The sequence below is a fragment of the Bufo bufo genome, chromosome 7 (genome assembly GCF_905171765.1).
Source record: "Bufo bufo chromosome 7, aBufBuf1.1, whole genome shotgun sequence".
In the NCBI taxonomy this organism is placed as follows: Eukaryota; Metazoa; Chordata; class Amphibia; order Anura; family Bufonidae; genus Bufo; species Bufo bufo.
In genome coordinates, this window is record NC_053395.1 from 66,030,134 (window position 1) to 66,045,458 (window position 15,325).

Below are 15,325 nucleotides of genomic sequence, written 5' to 3' on the forward strand. Positions count from 1 at the left end.
CTTCTTCAAGCAGTGGTACAGGAAGAAGTCTGCATCCTTCAAGAAAAACATGATTTTCATGCAGGACAATGCTCCATCACACGCGTCCAAGTACTCCACAGCGTGGCTGGCAAGAAAGGGTATAAAAGAAGAAAATCTAATGACATGGCCTCCTTGTTCACCTGATCTGAACCCCATTGAGAACCTGTGGTCCATCATCAAATGTGAGATTTACAAGGAGGGAAAACAGTACACCTCTCTGAACAGTGTCTGGGAGGCTGTGGTTGCTGCTGCACGCAATGTTGATGGTGAACAGATCCAAACACTGACAGAATCCATGGATGGCAGATTTTTGAGTGTCCTTGCAAAGAAAGGTGGCTATATTGGTCACTGATTTGTTTTTGTTTTGTTTTTGAATGTCAGAAATGTATATTTGTGAATGTTGAGATGTTATATTGGTTTCACTGGTAAAAATAAATAATTTAAATGGGTATATATTTGTTTTTTGTTAAGTTGCCTAATAATTATGCACAGTAATAGTCACGTGCACACACAGATATCCCCCTAAAATAGCTAAAACTAAAAACAAACTAAAAACTACTTCCAAAAATATTCAGCTTTGATATTAATGAGTTTTTTGGGTTCATTGAGAACATGGTTGTTGTTCAATAATAAAATTAATCCTCAAAAATACAACTTGCCTAATTCTGCACTCCCTGTATAAGCCTGTAATTTTACACGTGCTGATGCTGCAAGGCCTGAAAATAGTGTTTTTTCAAACCACAAAAAATGATGGGTGTATTTCTAGTTTAAATTGCACACTGACTAATACAGATGTTGTAGATTGCCCAAAAAGTCTTTTTTTGGTAACCGAATATGAAAGCTGTATATATTAAACTTGAATTTAACACTTGCAGATCTGGAAAATACTTTTTTTTGAAAAAAAAAGTGTTTTTTCAAACCCCAGAAAATGATGGGTGTATTTCTACTTTAAATTGCACACTGACTAATCCAGATGTTGTAGATTGCCCAAAAAGTTTTTTTGGTAACAGAATATGAACGCTGTATAAATTAAAGGGCTTCTACCACCAGAAATACTGTTATGTAGCTGACTGATATAGCGATGCGCTAATCTCAGCACTACATAACAGTATGTTTCTAACATTTGTCCCTGCAGCCGTTTTTGTAAAAAAAAGCACTTTTATTATATGCTAATGAGCCTCTAGGTGCTATGTGGGCGTAAAATCAGCACCTAGAGGCTCCGTCTACTCACGCTTTATCCCGCCCAGGTCCCCTGTTCTGCCCGCCCAGCTTCTCTTGATTGATGCCATGTCCACTGCATCATTGACGAAATCCTGCGCCTTCGCCATTCACTTTTGTCTTCGGCGCAGGCGCAGTGAGTGAATGATGCGCTCCTGGTGCCTGATTCCTTACTGCGCCTGTGCCGACTACGTCACAGTGAGGAAGCCTGCGCCGAAGACAGAAGTGAACGGAGCAGGCAGGCAGAACAGGGGACCTGGGGGGGATAAAGCGTGAGTAGACGGAGCCTCTAAGTGCTGATTTTACGCCCACATAGCACCTAGAGGCTCATTAGCATATAATAAAAGCTTTTTTTTTTTACAAAAACGGCTGCAGGGACAAATGTTAAAAAACATACTGTTATGTAGTGCTGACATTAGCGCATCGCTAATGTCAGTCAGCTACATAACAGTATTTCTGGTGGTAGAAGCCCTTTAAACTTGAATTTAACACTTGCAGATCTGGAAAATACTGTTTTTTGGAAAAAAGTGTGTTTTTCAAATCCCAGAAAATTATGGGTGTATTTCTACCTTAAATTGCACACTGACTAATCCAGATGTTGTAGTTTGCCCAAAAAAATGGCGATTTGCAATGTCCCAAAAGCTCAGATGTAGTGCTGGTGCACTGAGCTTGCATAAAATGGCCGCTGCCGCCGCCACCCACCTGACTGGCAGCATTATAAAAGTTATATTTTTTTGGGTCAATGGCCTCAGGGCAGGTAAATGATTGTGTCCTGCACCCACACAACTATTTCTAGGTAGATCGCTGAGTTAGATTCTCTCCTATTCTCTTCCTGAAATCACAAGTCTAGCAGCATCCTCTCTCTACACTTGTAACAGCAGAGTGACGTGCAGCGCTACGCGACTCAAGCTTATATAGAGCCTGGGTCACATGCTGATCTGGCCAATCACATCCATGCCATTAGTAGGCATGGCTGTGATGTCATACTACTTGCCCCAAGAGGCCGCTTGTTGATTGGCTGCTGTGCAGCCTTTCAAAAAGCGCCAAGAAGGCGCCGAACACCGAACCCAAACTTTTACGGAAATGTCCGGGGTCCAAAAAACCTAAAGTTCGGTATGAACCCGAACTTTACAGTTCGGGTTCGCTCAACCCTAGCTGTAATCTGTGGATGAAACTGACCCCAAACTATGTGAATATGAAGTATTACATAGTTCCCATCAAAATAAATTGTCTCTTTGTGTAATGCAAAGTATACCAGGTCTTCCGGAACAAGAGATGCTCTTTGTAGCGGCTCCCCTAAGGCTAATAGGAGTACAGTACATCTCCTTGGTTGACTTTGCAATGGGTCCCTCATATTACTTATCACAGCATCATGTTACATTATGAAGACTAAATGATAAAGAATCTCTATAATTGCATCATGTACAACATTGTCCTCATAATTGGATAACTAAGGCTAGATACCAGTTTTAAGTCAATAAAATGCCACTCCACTTTATTTACTTCCTTTGGATGAGATGACTTCCTCACAAGTTCAGTCCATTTCAGGAGAGATACAAACTGATGATTACACATCAGTCTCCTTGCCTCCATATTCATTTCCTTTAGTCTATAATGTAGTTTATTTGTATCACTATCCAATTAAGGTCAGGAATTACATTATCCAACACTTTCAGGGTCAGCATATCAAGATGCTGCTACTGTAGCTCTACCATGTGAAATGATGCTGTTCCAAGTCATCAATAAAATTATAGGAAGATACATGCTTCCTGCAGGACAGTAGGTAATCAAAGGACCTAGATGGTGCCTGATGAGAAACAAGATCAAGTTAGTAAGAGATGCTGGCATAGAAATTGAACAGAGGGCAATAATGCCATAGTGATAAACAAATACAATGATAATGATATTAAAAGACTGATATCATACAATAAGAAGCTTTGGGTTACAATTGCTAGAACCGGTTATTAAGCCTGTGATGAAGGTCAGTGTTTCACATGAATTACATAGATTTTCATATGGCTGATGCACATGGCAAAGCTTGACACTTTACAGTACCTTATGGACCAGTATTAAGGACATACTTGCAGAAAAAGTGGTGTAACATATCGAGACAGATTGTTAGACATTAGTGTTAAAGATGCCTTAAATTTTCAAATACTGTGCGACGTTTGACAAATTTGGCATGTCACGAACCAGTGGGTGTGAACCCACTGTGCCACGCATCCTACCTCCTCTAAGAACGTTGTCTAAGTGAACGCCTCGATCTTTACTTGACACTTTACAGTACTGATGACGTCAGCCCTACACCCGGAAGAGAAGACTCTCTTCCGGGTGTAGGGCTGACGTCATCGGCGCAGGCGCACTGAGGAAGGAGCAGCCAAGCGAGCGTCCTTCTCTCAGAGCTCCTGTGCCGAATGAGGACTGGTAGGGCGCAGGTGCGAGATTTGAGCTGCAGGCAGGGCCAGCTGGAGGATGAGAGCGCTTGCTGGCCCTGTCAATCAAGTGGAGGAGGGGGCGTTTTTTCAGACCGAGGATGCGGCGGCTACCAGCAAGTCCACCCAACTTGCTGGTAGTGAAGAAATTTGCATATCACAAAAGTAAGATTTTTCCTGAAATTACAGCACAGCCAGAGGTAAGAAGGGTATATATGGAATCTGCGTACATTAGCAAATATATTAAGTCCAAAACTGAAAATTGCTGTTTTGGGGGTGACAGAAGCCCTTTAAGAACATTTCCAAAACCCACTTTTTAAGGACCAGTTCAGTTCTGAAGTGGGGCTTACATAATAGAAACTACTCATAAATGACCCCACTTTAGAAACCACACTCCTCAAGTTATTTAAACTAATTTTACAACTTTTTAGCCCTTTAGGTGTTTCACAAGAATTACCATATTTTTCGCCCTATAAGACGCACCTAGGTTTTTGGGGAGGAAAATAATAAAAAAATATATTTTTAACCAAAAGGTGTGCATTTGGTGGGTTTGGAACTAATGGTGGTCTGTGGATGGCACTATTACTGGGGATCTGTGGATGGCACTGTTATGGGGGGGATCTGTGAAGGACACTGTTATGGGGGAGATCTGGGGATGGCACTGTTATGGGGGATCTGTGGATGACGCACTTATGGGGGGATCTGTGGATGAAGCACTGCTATGGGGGGGATCTGTGATGGACACTGTTATGGGGGGATCTATGGCTGACACTGTTACAGGGGGGATCTGTGGCTGGCACTGTTACGGGGGGATCTGTGGCTGGCACTGTTACAGGGGGGATCTGTGGATGGCACTGTTACAGGGGGATCTGTGGATGGCACTGTTACAGGGGGGATCTGTGGATGGCACTGTTACAGGGGGGATCTGTGGATGGCACTGTTACAGGGGGGATCTGTGGATGGCACTGTTACAGGGGGGATCTGTGGATGGCACTGTTACAGGGGGGATCTGTGGATGGCACTGTTACAGGGGGGATCTGTGGGTGGCACTGTTACAGGGGGATCTGTGGGTGGCACTGTTACAGGGGGGATCTGTGGGTGGCACAGTTATGGGAGATCTGTGGGTGGCACTGTTACAGGGGGGATCTGTGGGTGGCACAGTTATGGGAGATCTGTGGGTGGCACTGTTATATATGTGCCATCCACAGACCTCTAACCCCATAACAGTGCCATCCACAGACCCCCACCCCTTAACAGTGCCATCCACAGATGTTCCTCATAAAACTGTCATCCACAGATCCCCCCCCGCCACTGCAGTGCTGCAGTATACAAATATAAAATGTCTAATTTAATTAAAAGTGATTAAACATGCCCCCTCACTCCTAATATTACCATACATCATAACAGCTTCTTTACAACGCAGGCAGGCAGGCCGGGTGGCCGGCGCATTACTCACTGATGTAACTTGCCTGCGCCGCCTGCTTCATTCATAAAGTAGGCGGTGCAGGCACGTGACATCAGGGAGTTACGCTGCCGTCCGCCCGGCCTTCCTGCCTGCATTCTACAGAAGCTGTTATGGTGTACGGTAATATTAAAAGTGGGGGGGCATGTGTAATCACTTTTAATTGAATGAGACATTTTATATTTGTATAGTGCAGCACTTGAGCGGCGGGGCTGGACTACAGTGACTGCACCGCCCCGCCGCAATTGCCGGCCCCAGCTCCTCCTCCCAGTCCCTCCCCGCTCTCGCATACATCGCAGCCAGTGATGTAAAAATGGCAGCATTCACCCCATAAGACGCAGGGGTATTTTTCCCCCATTTTGGGGGGGGGGGGGTGCGTCTTATGGTGAGAAAAATACGGTAAAGGAAAATTGAGATGAAATTTCCAAATTTCACTTTTTTGGCAGATTTTCAATTTTAATATTCTTTTTGTAACACATCAAGGGTTAACAGCCCAAAAAAAAAAATCCATATCCATTACCCTGGTTCTGCAGTTTACAGAAACACACCACATGTATTGGTAAACTGCTGTAAGGGCACACGACACGGCGCAGAAGAAATGGAGTGCCATATGGTTTTTGGAAGGCAGATTTTGCTGGACTAGTTTTTAGACACCATGTAACATAGTAACATAGTACATAAGGCTGAAAAAAGACATTTGTCCATCCAGTTCGGCCTGTCATCCTGCAAGTTGATACAGAGGAAGGCAAAAAAAAAAACCTGTGAGGTAGAAGCCAATTTTCCGCACTTTAGGGGAATAAAAAATTCCTTCCCGACTCCAATCAGGCAATCAGAATAACTCCCTGGATCAACGACCCCTCTCTAGTAGCTAGAGCCTGTAATATTAGAAATACATCCAGTCTCCTCTTGAATTCCTTTATTGTACTCACCATCACCACTTCCTCAGGCAGAGAGTTCCATAGTCTCACTGCTCTTACCGTAAAGAATCCTCTTCTATGTTTGTGTACAAACCTTCATTCCTCCAGACGCAGAGGATGTCCCCTCGTCACAGTCACAGTCCTGGGGATAAATAGATGATGGGATAGATCTCTGTACTGACCCCTGATATATTTATACATAGTAATTAGATCTCCCCTCAGTCGTCTTTTTTCTAAAGTGAATAACCCTAATTTTGATAATCTTTCAGGGTACTGTAGTTGCCCCATTCCAGTTATTACTTTAGTTGCCCTCCTCTAGACCCTCTCCATCTCTGCTATGTCTGCCTTGTTTACAGGAGCCCAGAACTGTACACAGTACTCTATGTGTGGTCTGACTAGCGATTTGTAAAGTGGTGCAACCCATTATCTTATTAGTTTGCTGTTTATTAAAATTCCTAGATCCTTTTCCATGTCAGTGTTACCGAGTGTTTTACCATTTAGTATGTACGGGTGACTTGCATTATTCCTTCCCATGTGCATAACCTTACATTTGTCAGTGTTAAACCTCATCTGCCAGTTATCTGCCCAAGCCTCCAATCTATCCAGATCCTTCTGTAGTAGTATACTGTCCTCTTCAGTGTTAATTACTTTACACAGTTTAATGTCATCTGTGAAAATTGATACTTTACCATGCAAGCCTTCTACAAGATCATTAATAAATATATTGAAGAGAATAGGGCCCAGATGTTAAACTTACCGGCCTATAGTTTCCAGGCTCTGTTTTTGGACCCTTTTTGAATATTGGCACCACATTTGCCATGCGCCAATCCTGTGGGACATCCCCTGTCAGTATAGAGTCCGCAAATATCAGAAATAAGGGTCTGGCTATGACATTACTTAATTCCCTTAGGATACGGGGGTGTATGCCATCCGGTCCTGGCTATTTGTCTATTTTAATCTTTTTAAGATGCCGCTGCACTTCTTCCTGGGTCAGGCAGGACACTTTTAATGGGGAATTTATTTTTACATTCTGCATTTCATCTGACAGTTTATTTTCCTCAGTGAATACATTGGAGCAAAAAAATATTTAACAGCTTTTCTTTCTCCTCGTCGCTCTCTGCGACTCCCCCCTCATTACTCTTTAAAGGGTCGACACCTTCAGATTTATACTTTTTAACATTTGTATAATTGAAGAACATTTTAGGGTTAGTTTTACTCTCTTTGGCAATTAATCTCTCGGTCTCTAGTTTGGCCGCTTTAATTAGTTTTTTTTACATGTTCTATTTTTTTCCTTCTAGTTTTTCAGTGCTTCCGTGCTACCCTCCTGTTTCAGTGATTTATATGCTTTCTTATTGTCATTGCTTTCTTTACAGTTCTATTTATCCACATTGTTTTCTTTTTGTTCCTTAACCTTTTATTCCCATACGGTATGTACCTCTCACAATGAGATTTTAGAATGCTTTTAAAGATATCCTATTTTGTGGCTGTATTTTTATTTTTGAGGACTTTGTCCCAGTTAGTATGGCCTCTCTTAGTTGGCTAAATTTAGCTTTTTTGAAGTTTGGTATTTTTGTTCCTCCCTGTAGAAACGCTCTTTTGAATGATAATTGGAAGGTTATTACTTTATGGTCACTATTTCCTAGGTGTCCCCCAAACGGCACGTCTGTTGTTCTGTCGGGCCTATTGGTTAATACTAAATCTAGTATGGCTGTCCCTCTAGTCGGGTCCTGAACCAGTTGGGAGAGGTAATTGTCTTTGGTTATTGCCAAGAACCTGTTTCCTTTATGAGATATAAAAGTTTCAGTTTCCCAGTCTATATCTGGGTAGTTGAAGTCCCCCATAATAACCACCTCATTATGATTTGCCGCCTTGTCTATCTCGTTTAGTAGTAGATTTTCTGTGGACTCTGGTATATTAGGTGGTTTATAGTAAACTCCTATTAGTATTTTATTATTGTTTTTAGCTCCATTTATCTCTACCCACAGTGATTCCACATGTTCATGTCCCTCACTTATATCTTCACGGAGTGTGGGCTTTAGACAAGACTTTACATAAAGGAAAACCCCTCCCCCTCTCCGGTTTTGACGATCCTTTCTAAAGAGACTGTAACCTTGTACTTTAACTGCCCAGTCATAGCTATCGTCCAGCCATGTCTCAATTATTCCCACTTTGTCATAGTTCTCCTCACACATCACTAATTCCAGCATCCCAGTTTTATTAGTCAGGCTTCTGGCATTAGTATACATACATTTGAGAGGTTTATGTATATTTTTTATCCTACACCTTTCCTTCTGAACTGTTCTAGTCCCTCCTTCCATTCCTCCCCCAGTCCCACTACCTTGCCCCCGGTCTCTATCTGCACTATCTTCCCCTCCTATAATGTAATTTCCCTCCCCCCCCAGTCCCTAGTTTAAACACTCCTCCTCCAACCTTCTAGCCATCTTTCTCCCCAACACAGCTGCCCCTTCCCCATTGAGGTGCAGCCCGTCCCTACGATAGAGCCTGTAGATGATAGAGAAGTCGGCCCAGTTCTCCAGGAACCCAAACCCCTCCTTCCTACACCAGTTCTTGAGCCACTTGTTAATCTTGCTAATCTCCAGGTGCCTTTCTTGTGTGGCCCGTGGTACAGGCAGTATTTCGGAAAATACTACCTTTGAGGTCCTTGCCCTAAGCTTTTGACCTAAATCCCTGAAATAATTTTTAAGGACTCTCCACCTACCTCTAACTTTGTCATTGGTTGCGATATGGACCATGACCACTGGATCTTCTCCAGCCCCTCCCAGTAATCTGTCAACCCGATCCGCGATGTGTCAAACTCTAGCGCCAGGAAGACAGCACACTGTTCGGCGATTTCGGTCTTTGTGACAGATTGCCCTTTCTATTCCCCTAATAATGGAGTCTCCCACAACCAGCACCTGTCTGGCCTGCCCTGCTATCCTGGTTCCCTGCTTACTGGAGCTGACATTCGCCTGACTGGCAGAGGAAGTGTCCAGCTGCAGCAGTGCTGTCCCTGGACTGACATCCCCCTCATCTGCCAAACGTGCAAACTTGTTGGGGTGTGTCTCAGATCAAGGCTAGGCTCCTTGGCACTCTTCCCTCTACCCCGCTTTCTAACTGTTACCCAGTTAGCTACCTCACTTTCCTCAGCCTCCTCTGTGTCACCCTCCCCCTCATCTACCCCAAAGAGTGCTTGCTCGGTGAGAAGCAAACTCTTTTGCAAATTGTCAATGCCTCTCAGTGTTGCAACTTGCCCGTTTAGAGACTCGATTTGCGATTCCAAACGGGTAATTTGCTCACATCTTGAACAAAGATATACACCCATGAACGGCTGTTCCAGGACTGCATACATCATGCAAGATGTGCACTGGACTGCATTGTCAATTGTGCAACACATACTAAATGGGGATCACACCACAAAAGCGAAAAAATACAATATAATGTAGTAATAAGAAACCGGCTAATTGCAGTCCCCCACTGAAGTCCCTGAATCTAAAGTCACTTAATCTTAAGTCACACACTTACACAATGACACTTAATCAACCACGCGTCATGGTCAAACTCGCGTTATATATCTGATTATATTAATATAAATAAAGCTCACTACAACTGGTTTGCTTTCCCTCTGTACCATTTGAAGCCCTCCTGATGCACCCCTACAGTAGAAACTCCCTAAAAGTGACCCCATTTTGGAAACTATGTGGTAAGGTGACGGTTTTATTGGTATTATTTTGGGGTACATATGTTTTTTTTTATCTCACTATATGTCACGATACTAGTGGAATACTGCTGGAATCCAATGGCAGGCACAAGGCCTGTACACAGGAAACATTGGAGTCTTGAATAGGAGGTTGCAGGACTGAAGGATGTAGCAGAGCCAAGCAGGCGGAGCCGTAACCTGCAGCAACGGTGCAGGACCGAAGGATGCAGCAGAGCCAGGCAAGCGGAGCTGTTACCGGTAGCAACGGTGCAGGACTGAAGGATGCAGCAGAGCTAGGCAGGCGGAGCTGTTACCAGTAGCAACGGTGCAGGACTGAAGGATGCAGCAGAGCCAGGCAGGCAGAGCCGTTACCAGTAGCAACAGTGCAATTAGTAACAGGCTTGAGAGGTTTAAATGTGAAACAGGAAGTAAGATGGCACCCAGCTGAGACACAATCCACCATCTTAACTGAGGGAGAACTTGAGGGCAAGACAATCTAAACTAAACAGACATAGCAGGATGATTCCTGACATTACTCCCATCTCAACAGCAGCCTCTGGACGAGACCTAACTTGGTCTCCCGAGATGTCTTTGATGAAACTGTTTGATCAGTCGGGGAGCATTAAAATTATCCACCGGTTCCCAAGAATTCTCTTCAGACCCATAACCCTGCCACTTAATGAGGTACTGTAGATGGTTCCGGAAAATTCTAGAGTCCAGGATTTTCTCTATAACAAATTGTTCTTGTCCATCTATCTCCACAGCATCGGGAGGAGGACGAATAAGTTCCTGAAAAGGATTGGGTATGGAAGGCTTAAGTAGGGATACATGAAAAACAGGATGAATCTTCATAGATCGTGGAAGCTTGAGCCGGACAGCTACTGGACTAATTATACCGATGATCTTATAAGGCCCAATAAGTTTCTGTCCAAGTTTTGGTGAAGGAACCTTAAGTTTCAAATTCCTAGTGGAAAGCCATACTTTATCGCCTATTTTAAACATTGAAGCTGGTCTACAAAATGTATCTGCCGCCTTCTTGTAATTTTCTTGAGCCCTCTCTAATGCTCCTTTTAGTAGCTCTAAATTTTGCTGTAATGCAGAGATCCTTTCCGCGACTGCTGGAATAGGTGAAACAGCGGGGAATTTGGGAAGAATATTTGGATGATACCCTAAATTTGCAATGAAAGGAGTTTGCTTGGTGGAAGCATTTTGGGAGTTATTGTAAGAGAACTCAGCCACAGGAAGCAGATCGACCCAATCATCTTGTAAATGGCAGATATAGCATCGAAGATACTGTTCCAGAGTCTGATTTGTGCGTTCAGTTTGTTCATTAGATTGTGGGTAAAAAGGCGGTTGATAGATTAATATCAATCTCAAGTGTTGTGCAAAAACTATGCCAAAATTTAGATGTAAACTGCACCCCATGATCTGAGATCACTTCATCAGGGACTCCATGAAAACGAAACACATTCTGAACTACAAGGTCAGCAATATCTTTAGCAGAGGGTAGGCCGGTACATAGAATGAAATGTGCAGCCTTGGTGAGCCGGTCAACTGCTACCAAAATTGTGTTTTTTCCTTTAGAGGTAGGTAGATCTACGATAAAGTCTATAGAAATAGAACCTCAGGGACGAGAGGGGAAAGACAAAGGCTGTAATAAACCCATGGGTGAAGAACGTGGAGTCTTACATCTAGCACAAACGTCACATGACATGACATATTTCTTTACATCCTGTTGATAACTAGGCCACCAAAATAAATGGGATAAAAATTCCTGTGTCTTCTGCACTCCTTTGTGACCCGCAATCTTAGAATCTTGGACTAATTTTAGAATTCTCAGTCTTATTGTTTTGGGTATATATAGCTGCTGCCCATAGGTCCACACCTTGTTCTTAAGCACCAAATGCACATCATCAGGTGGTCAAGACAGCAAGGAGTCGGTGCCATAGGCCTCTTTTATCTCTTCAAGCAAGTGCTTATTATGGATTACTCCTACAAAATTTTACTTAGGAACAATTGTTTTGGGCAGAATCGTAGAAGTATCATTGGAAAAGATTCTAGATAGGGCATCTGCCTTGCCGTTATGGGAACCGGGCCTGTACGAGATTATGAAGTTGAATTGATTGAGGAAGAGACTCCTGCGAGCTTGGCGAAGGGATAGACAAAATTGCGAAACGGATGCGGACCCATTTTGCGGACGTGTGAATGGAAAAGATATCCCTCAAAATGAAAATAAATTTAATTATTAGAGTTAACCAAAAAGCATAGATGTGGTAGGCAATAACAAGTGCTCGGCGGCACCAAATCAGAAACCATATGTCCTACCACAAACCGGGAAAGCAAAAAAACATCCATCCCTGGGCAAGATGATGATGTGGTATTGAAGGACAGGGTGGGCAAAGAACTGTCCCTGATATTGCCCTACAGGGGGGTGCTATTCTGGCCCTGATAGCCTAATCACAGACCACCCGCCCTGATAAGAGCAACCCCGTCCAGAATCTTACCCTATATAAAAATGGCCCTAGTAAGCCCATAGCTCCTAGGCCCCTGACTTCCAGGTGATCACTATGTAGATCTATGTGTTTTTGACTTATTATAAAAGTATATTATAAGTATATCGCACCCCTGTGTATCACACATATCGATAGCACACCTATACGAGTGCTTAAAATGACTTTTGTGGCCCTATTAGCTAGCGTTTGGTGTCCCTTACAGCCTTTCCCTGCTCCACACAGCAACTTCTCCCTACACTGACAAAACACTGAATGTAAAATGGTGGCCAGATCAGGTTTATTTATAAGGTAGGGGGTATGTCCATGTGCTGAAATGTCTCAATTGGCTGTCCTGTACCACCTGATGGATGTGTCATGGGTCAAAGTTCTTCACAATGTAAAAGAATATGGCGGGCGCGAAATTCTCCATATGTTCGGCGAATCGCGAACACGCAAAGTTCGCCGCAAAACGCCCGCCGGGCGAACCGCAAGGCCATCTCTACTTTTATGCTCCTTTGGGTAGGCCAGTCTACTATTGCTTTAATTTTGCTAGAGTCCATGTGTAGACCATGAGGTGAAATTATATAGCCAAGGAATTGGATCTCAGTCTGCTGAAATTCACATTTCTCAATGTACAGTTAATTCTTCCTTAGACGTTGCAAAATAAGTCTCACATGTCTCTGATGTTCTTCCATAGAATTAGAAAAGATCAAGATATCGCCCAAATAGATGACTACAAACTGGTCCAGAAGATCTCTGAAGATATCATTGACAAGCTGTTGAAAAGTGGCTGGGCCATTGCAAAGACCAAAAGGCATAACGAGATATTCAAAATGTCCATATTGTGACCTAAAAGCTGTCTTCCATTCGTCTCCAGATCTGATACGGACCAGGTTATAGGCGCCTCGCAGGTCTAACTTGATAAAAAAAAATTGCATGTCGCACGCTCTCCAAAAGCTCAGGGATCAATGGTAAAGGATAACGATTTTTGATTGTAATTTTGTTAAGTTCTCGGTAGTCAATGCAAGGTCTTACAGAACCGTCCTTCTTAACAAAGAATATGGGAGCCCCGGCCGGTGAGGAAGATGGGTGGATAAACCCCTTAGCCCGATTTTCTTCTATGTAGTCCTTGAGGGCTTTTAGTTCAGGGCCGGCCAAAGGGTTGATGTTTCCAAAAGGTATAGGTGCACCAGGAAGTAATTCTATAGGAAAATCCTAGGGTCGGTGTGGGGGGAGCTTTTATCCGCATTTTGTTTATCGCAAACGTCCGCAAATTCCTTATATGCAGAGGGTAACTCTACTGCCTTGTTATCTTGAGCCAGATTTTCTGAGCCTTGTTCAGACTGAGCTGTCGCAAGAACATCCTTGGCTGGGAAGCTTATTTCTTTGGTCTCCCAATTGATAACAGGGTTCTGTGCTTGCAACCAGGGTAGGCCAAGAATAACAGGGAATGTTGAGAAGAGATCAATAGAAACGATAGGATTTCATGGTAATAAGGTGTTATAATGATTTCAAGTGGTTCCGTCTCTTTATCCACCAGCCCTGAGCTCAGTGGGGATCCATCTACGGTCTCCATTACCACAGGTGACAGTTTTTTCTAAAATTTAACCCCATGCCTTTGCGCAAAAGAAAGGCCCATGAAATTTCCACTAGCCCCAGAGTCCACCATAGCAGAGGTGGATATCCACTGAGAGTTAATCAAGAATTTAATGGGAAGGAAGCAATGGGAGTCTTTATTCTCTTTGTTAATATGGGGGGCCACAGATGAAATGGAATGGATGATTGCTTCTCAGATATTTCTGTTTCCGAAGCAATTGATTCTCCATCTGAAAAGTCAGGATCTGTAATGGCTGCCACAGTAAAAGCATAGACTTTCCCGAAGCCTGTGCTCGCTTTGACCAACGTTTTCACGTCTTAGTATGGAATATACTTGCATAGGTTAATACAATGGTTAATAAAAGCATCCAAACCTAAAGGGGCCTCTGCACGAGCAAGTTCATCTTTTAATGCGCTGCATAGTCCTTTTCTAAAAAAAGACATTTTCGCTGCGTCGTTTCAATCGGTGTCGACAGCCCACCTCTTGAACTCCAATGCATACTCTGTGACAGGGCGTCTGCCCTGGCGCAATGCTAGTGATGCTGCTTCAGCAGTAGCACCTCGATTGGGATCTTCAAACATTTGACTTATGGCATCGATAAAGTTCTCTAAGTCATTTAGCCGGGCGTTTTGAGTCTCAATCAATGGACTAGCCCAGGCAATGGCTTTATGTGTCAGCAGCATAATAATGCATAATACTTTAGATCTTTCAGTAGGAACTGAGTTGAATTTGCATCAAAATATAGCCTACATTGATTAAGGAACCCCTGGAACTTGTCGCGGTCTCCGCCAAATCTGAATGGTGGTAACTTAGGGGTCATTGCAGGTACTATAGCGGGTGGTACAGAAACTCAATTCTTCAAGTGGACTATCCTGTCGGATAATGTCTGCACTGTACCACGTAGCTCATGAATCCAGAGGTTTGTCCATAAATTTGGATGTTGTAGGAAGTCTGTCCTTCAAAGGCGTCCTATATATTTTTTAAAGTCTGCATCTCAGTGCGCATATTAGCCACAGCAGTCTGCAGTTGCTTAATGCGAACCTCTGAACTCCCAGTCCCGGTGGATTCCATTTTTGGCTTGAGTATTCTGTCACGATACTAGTGGAATACTGCTGGAATCCAATAGCAGGGACAAGGCCTGTACACAGGAAACATTGGAGTCTTGAATAGGAGGTTGCAGGACTGAAGGATGTAGCAGAGCCAAGCAGGCGGAGCGTAACCGGTAGCAACGGTGCAGGACCGAAGGATGCAGCAGAGCCAGACAGGCGGAGCTGTTACCAGTAGCAACTGTGCAGGACTGAAGGATGCAGCAGAGCCAGGCAGGCGGAGCCGTTACTGGTAGCAACGGTGCAGGACTGAAGGATGCAGCAGAGCCAGGCAGGCGGAGCCGTTACCGGTAGCAACGGTGCAGGACTGAAGGATGCAGCAGAGCCGAGGTCAGACGAGCAATGGGTCAGGGCAGGCGGCACAGGAACGTAAGTCAAGCAAT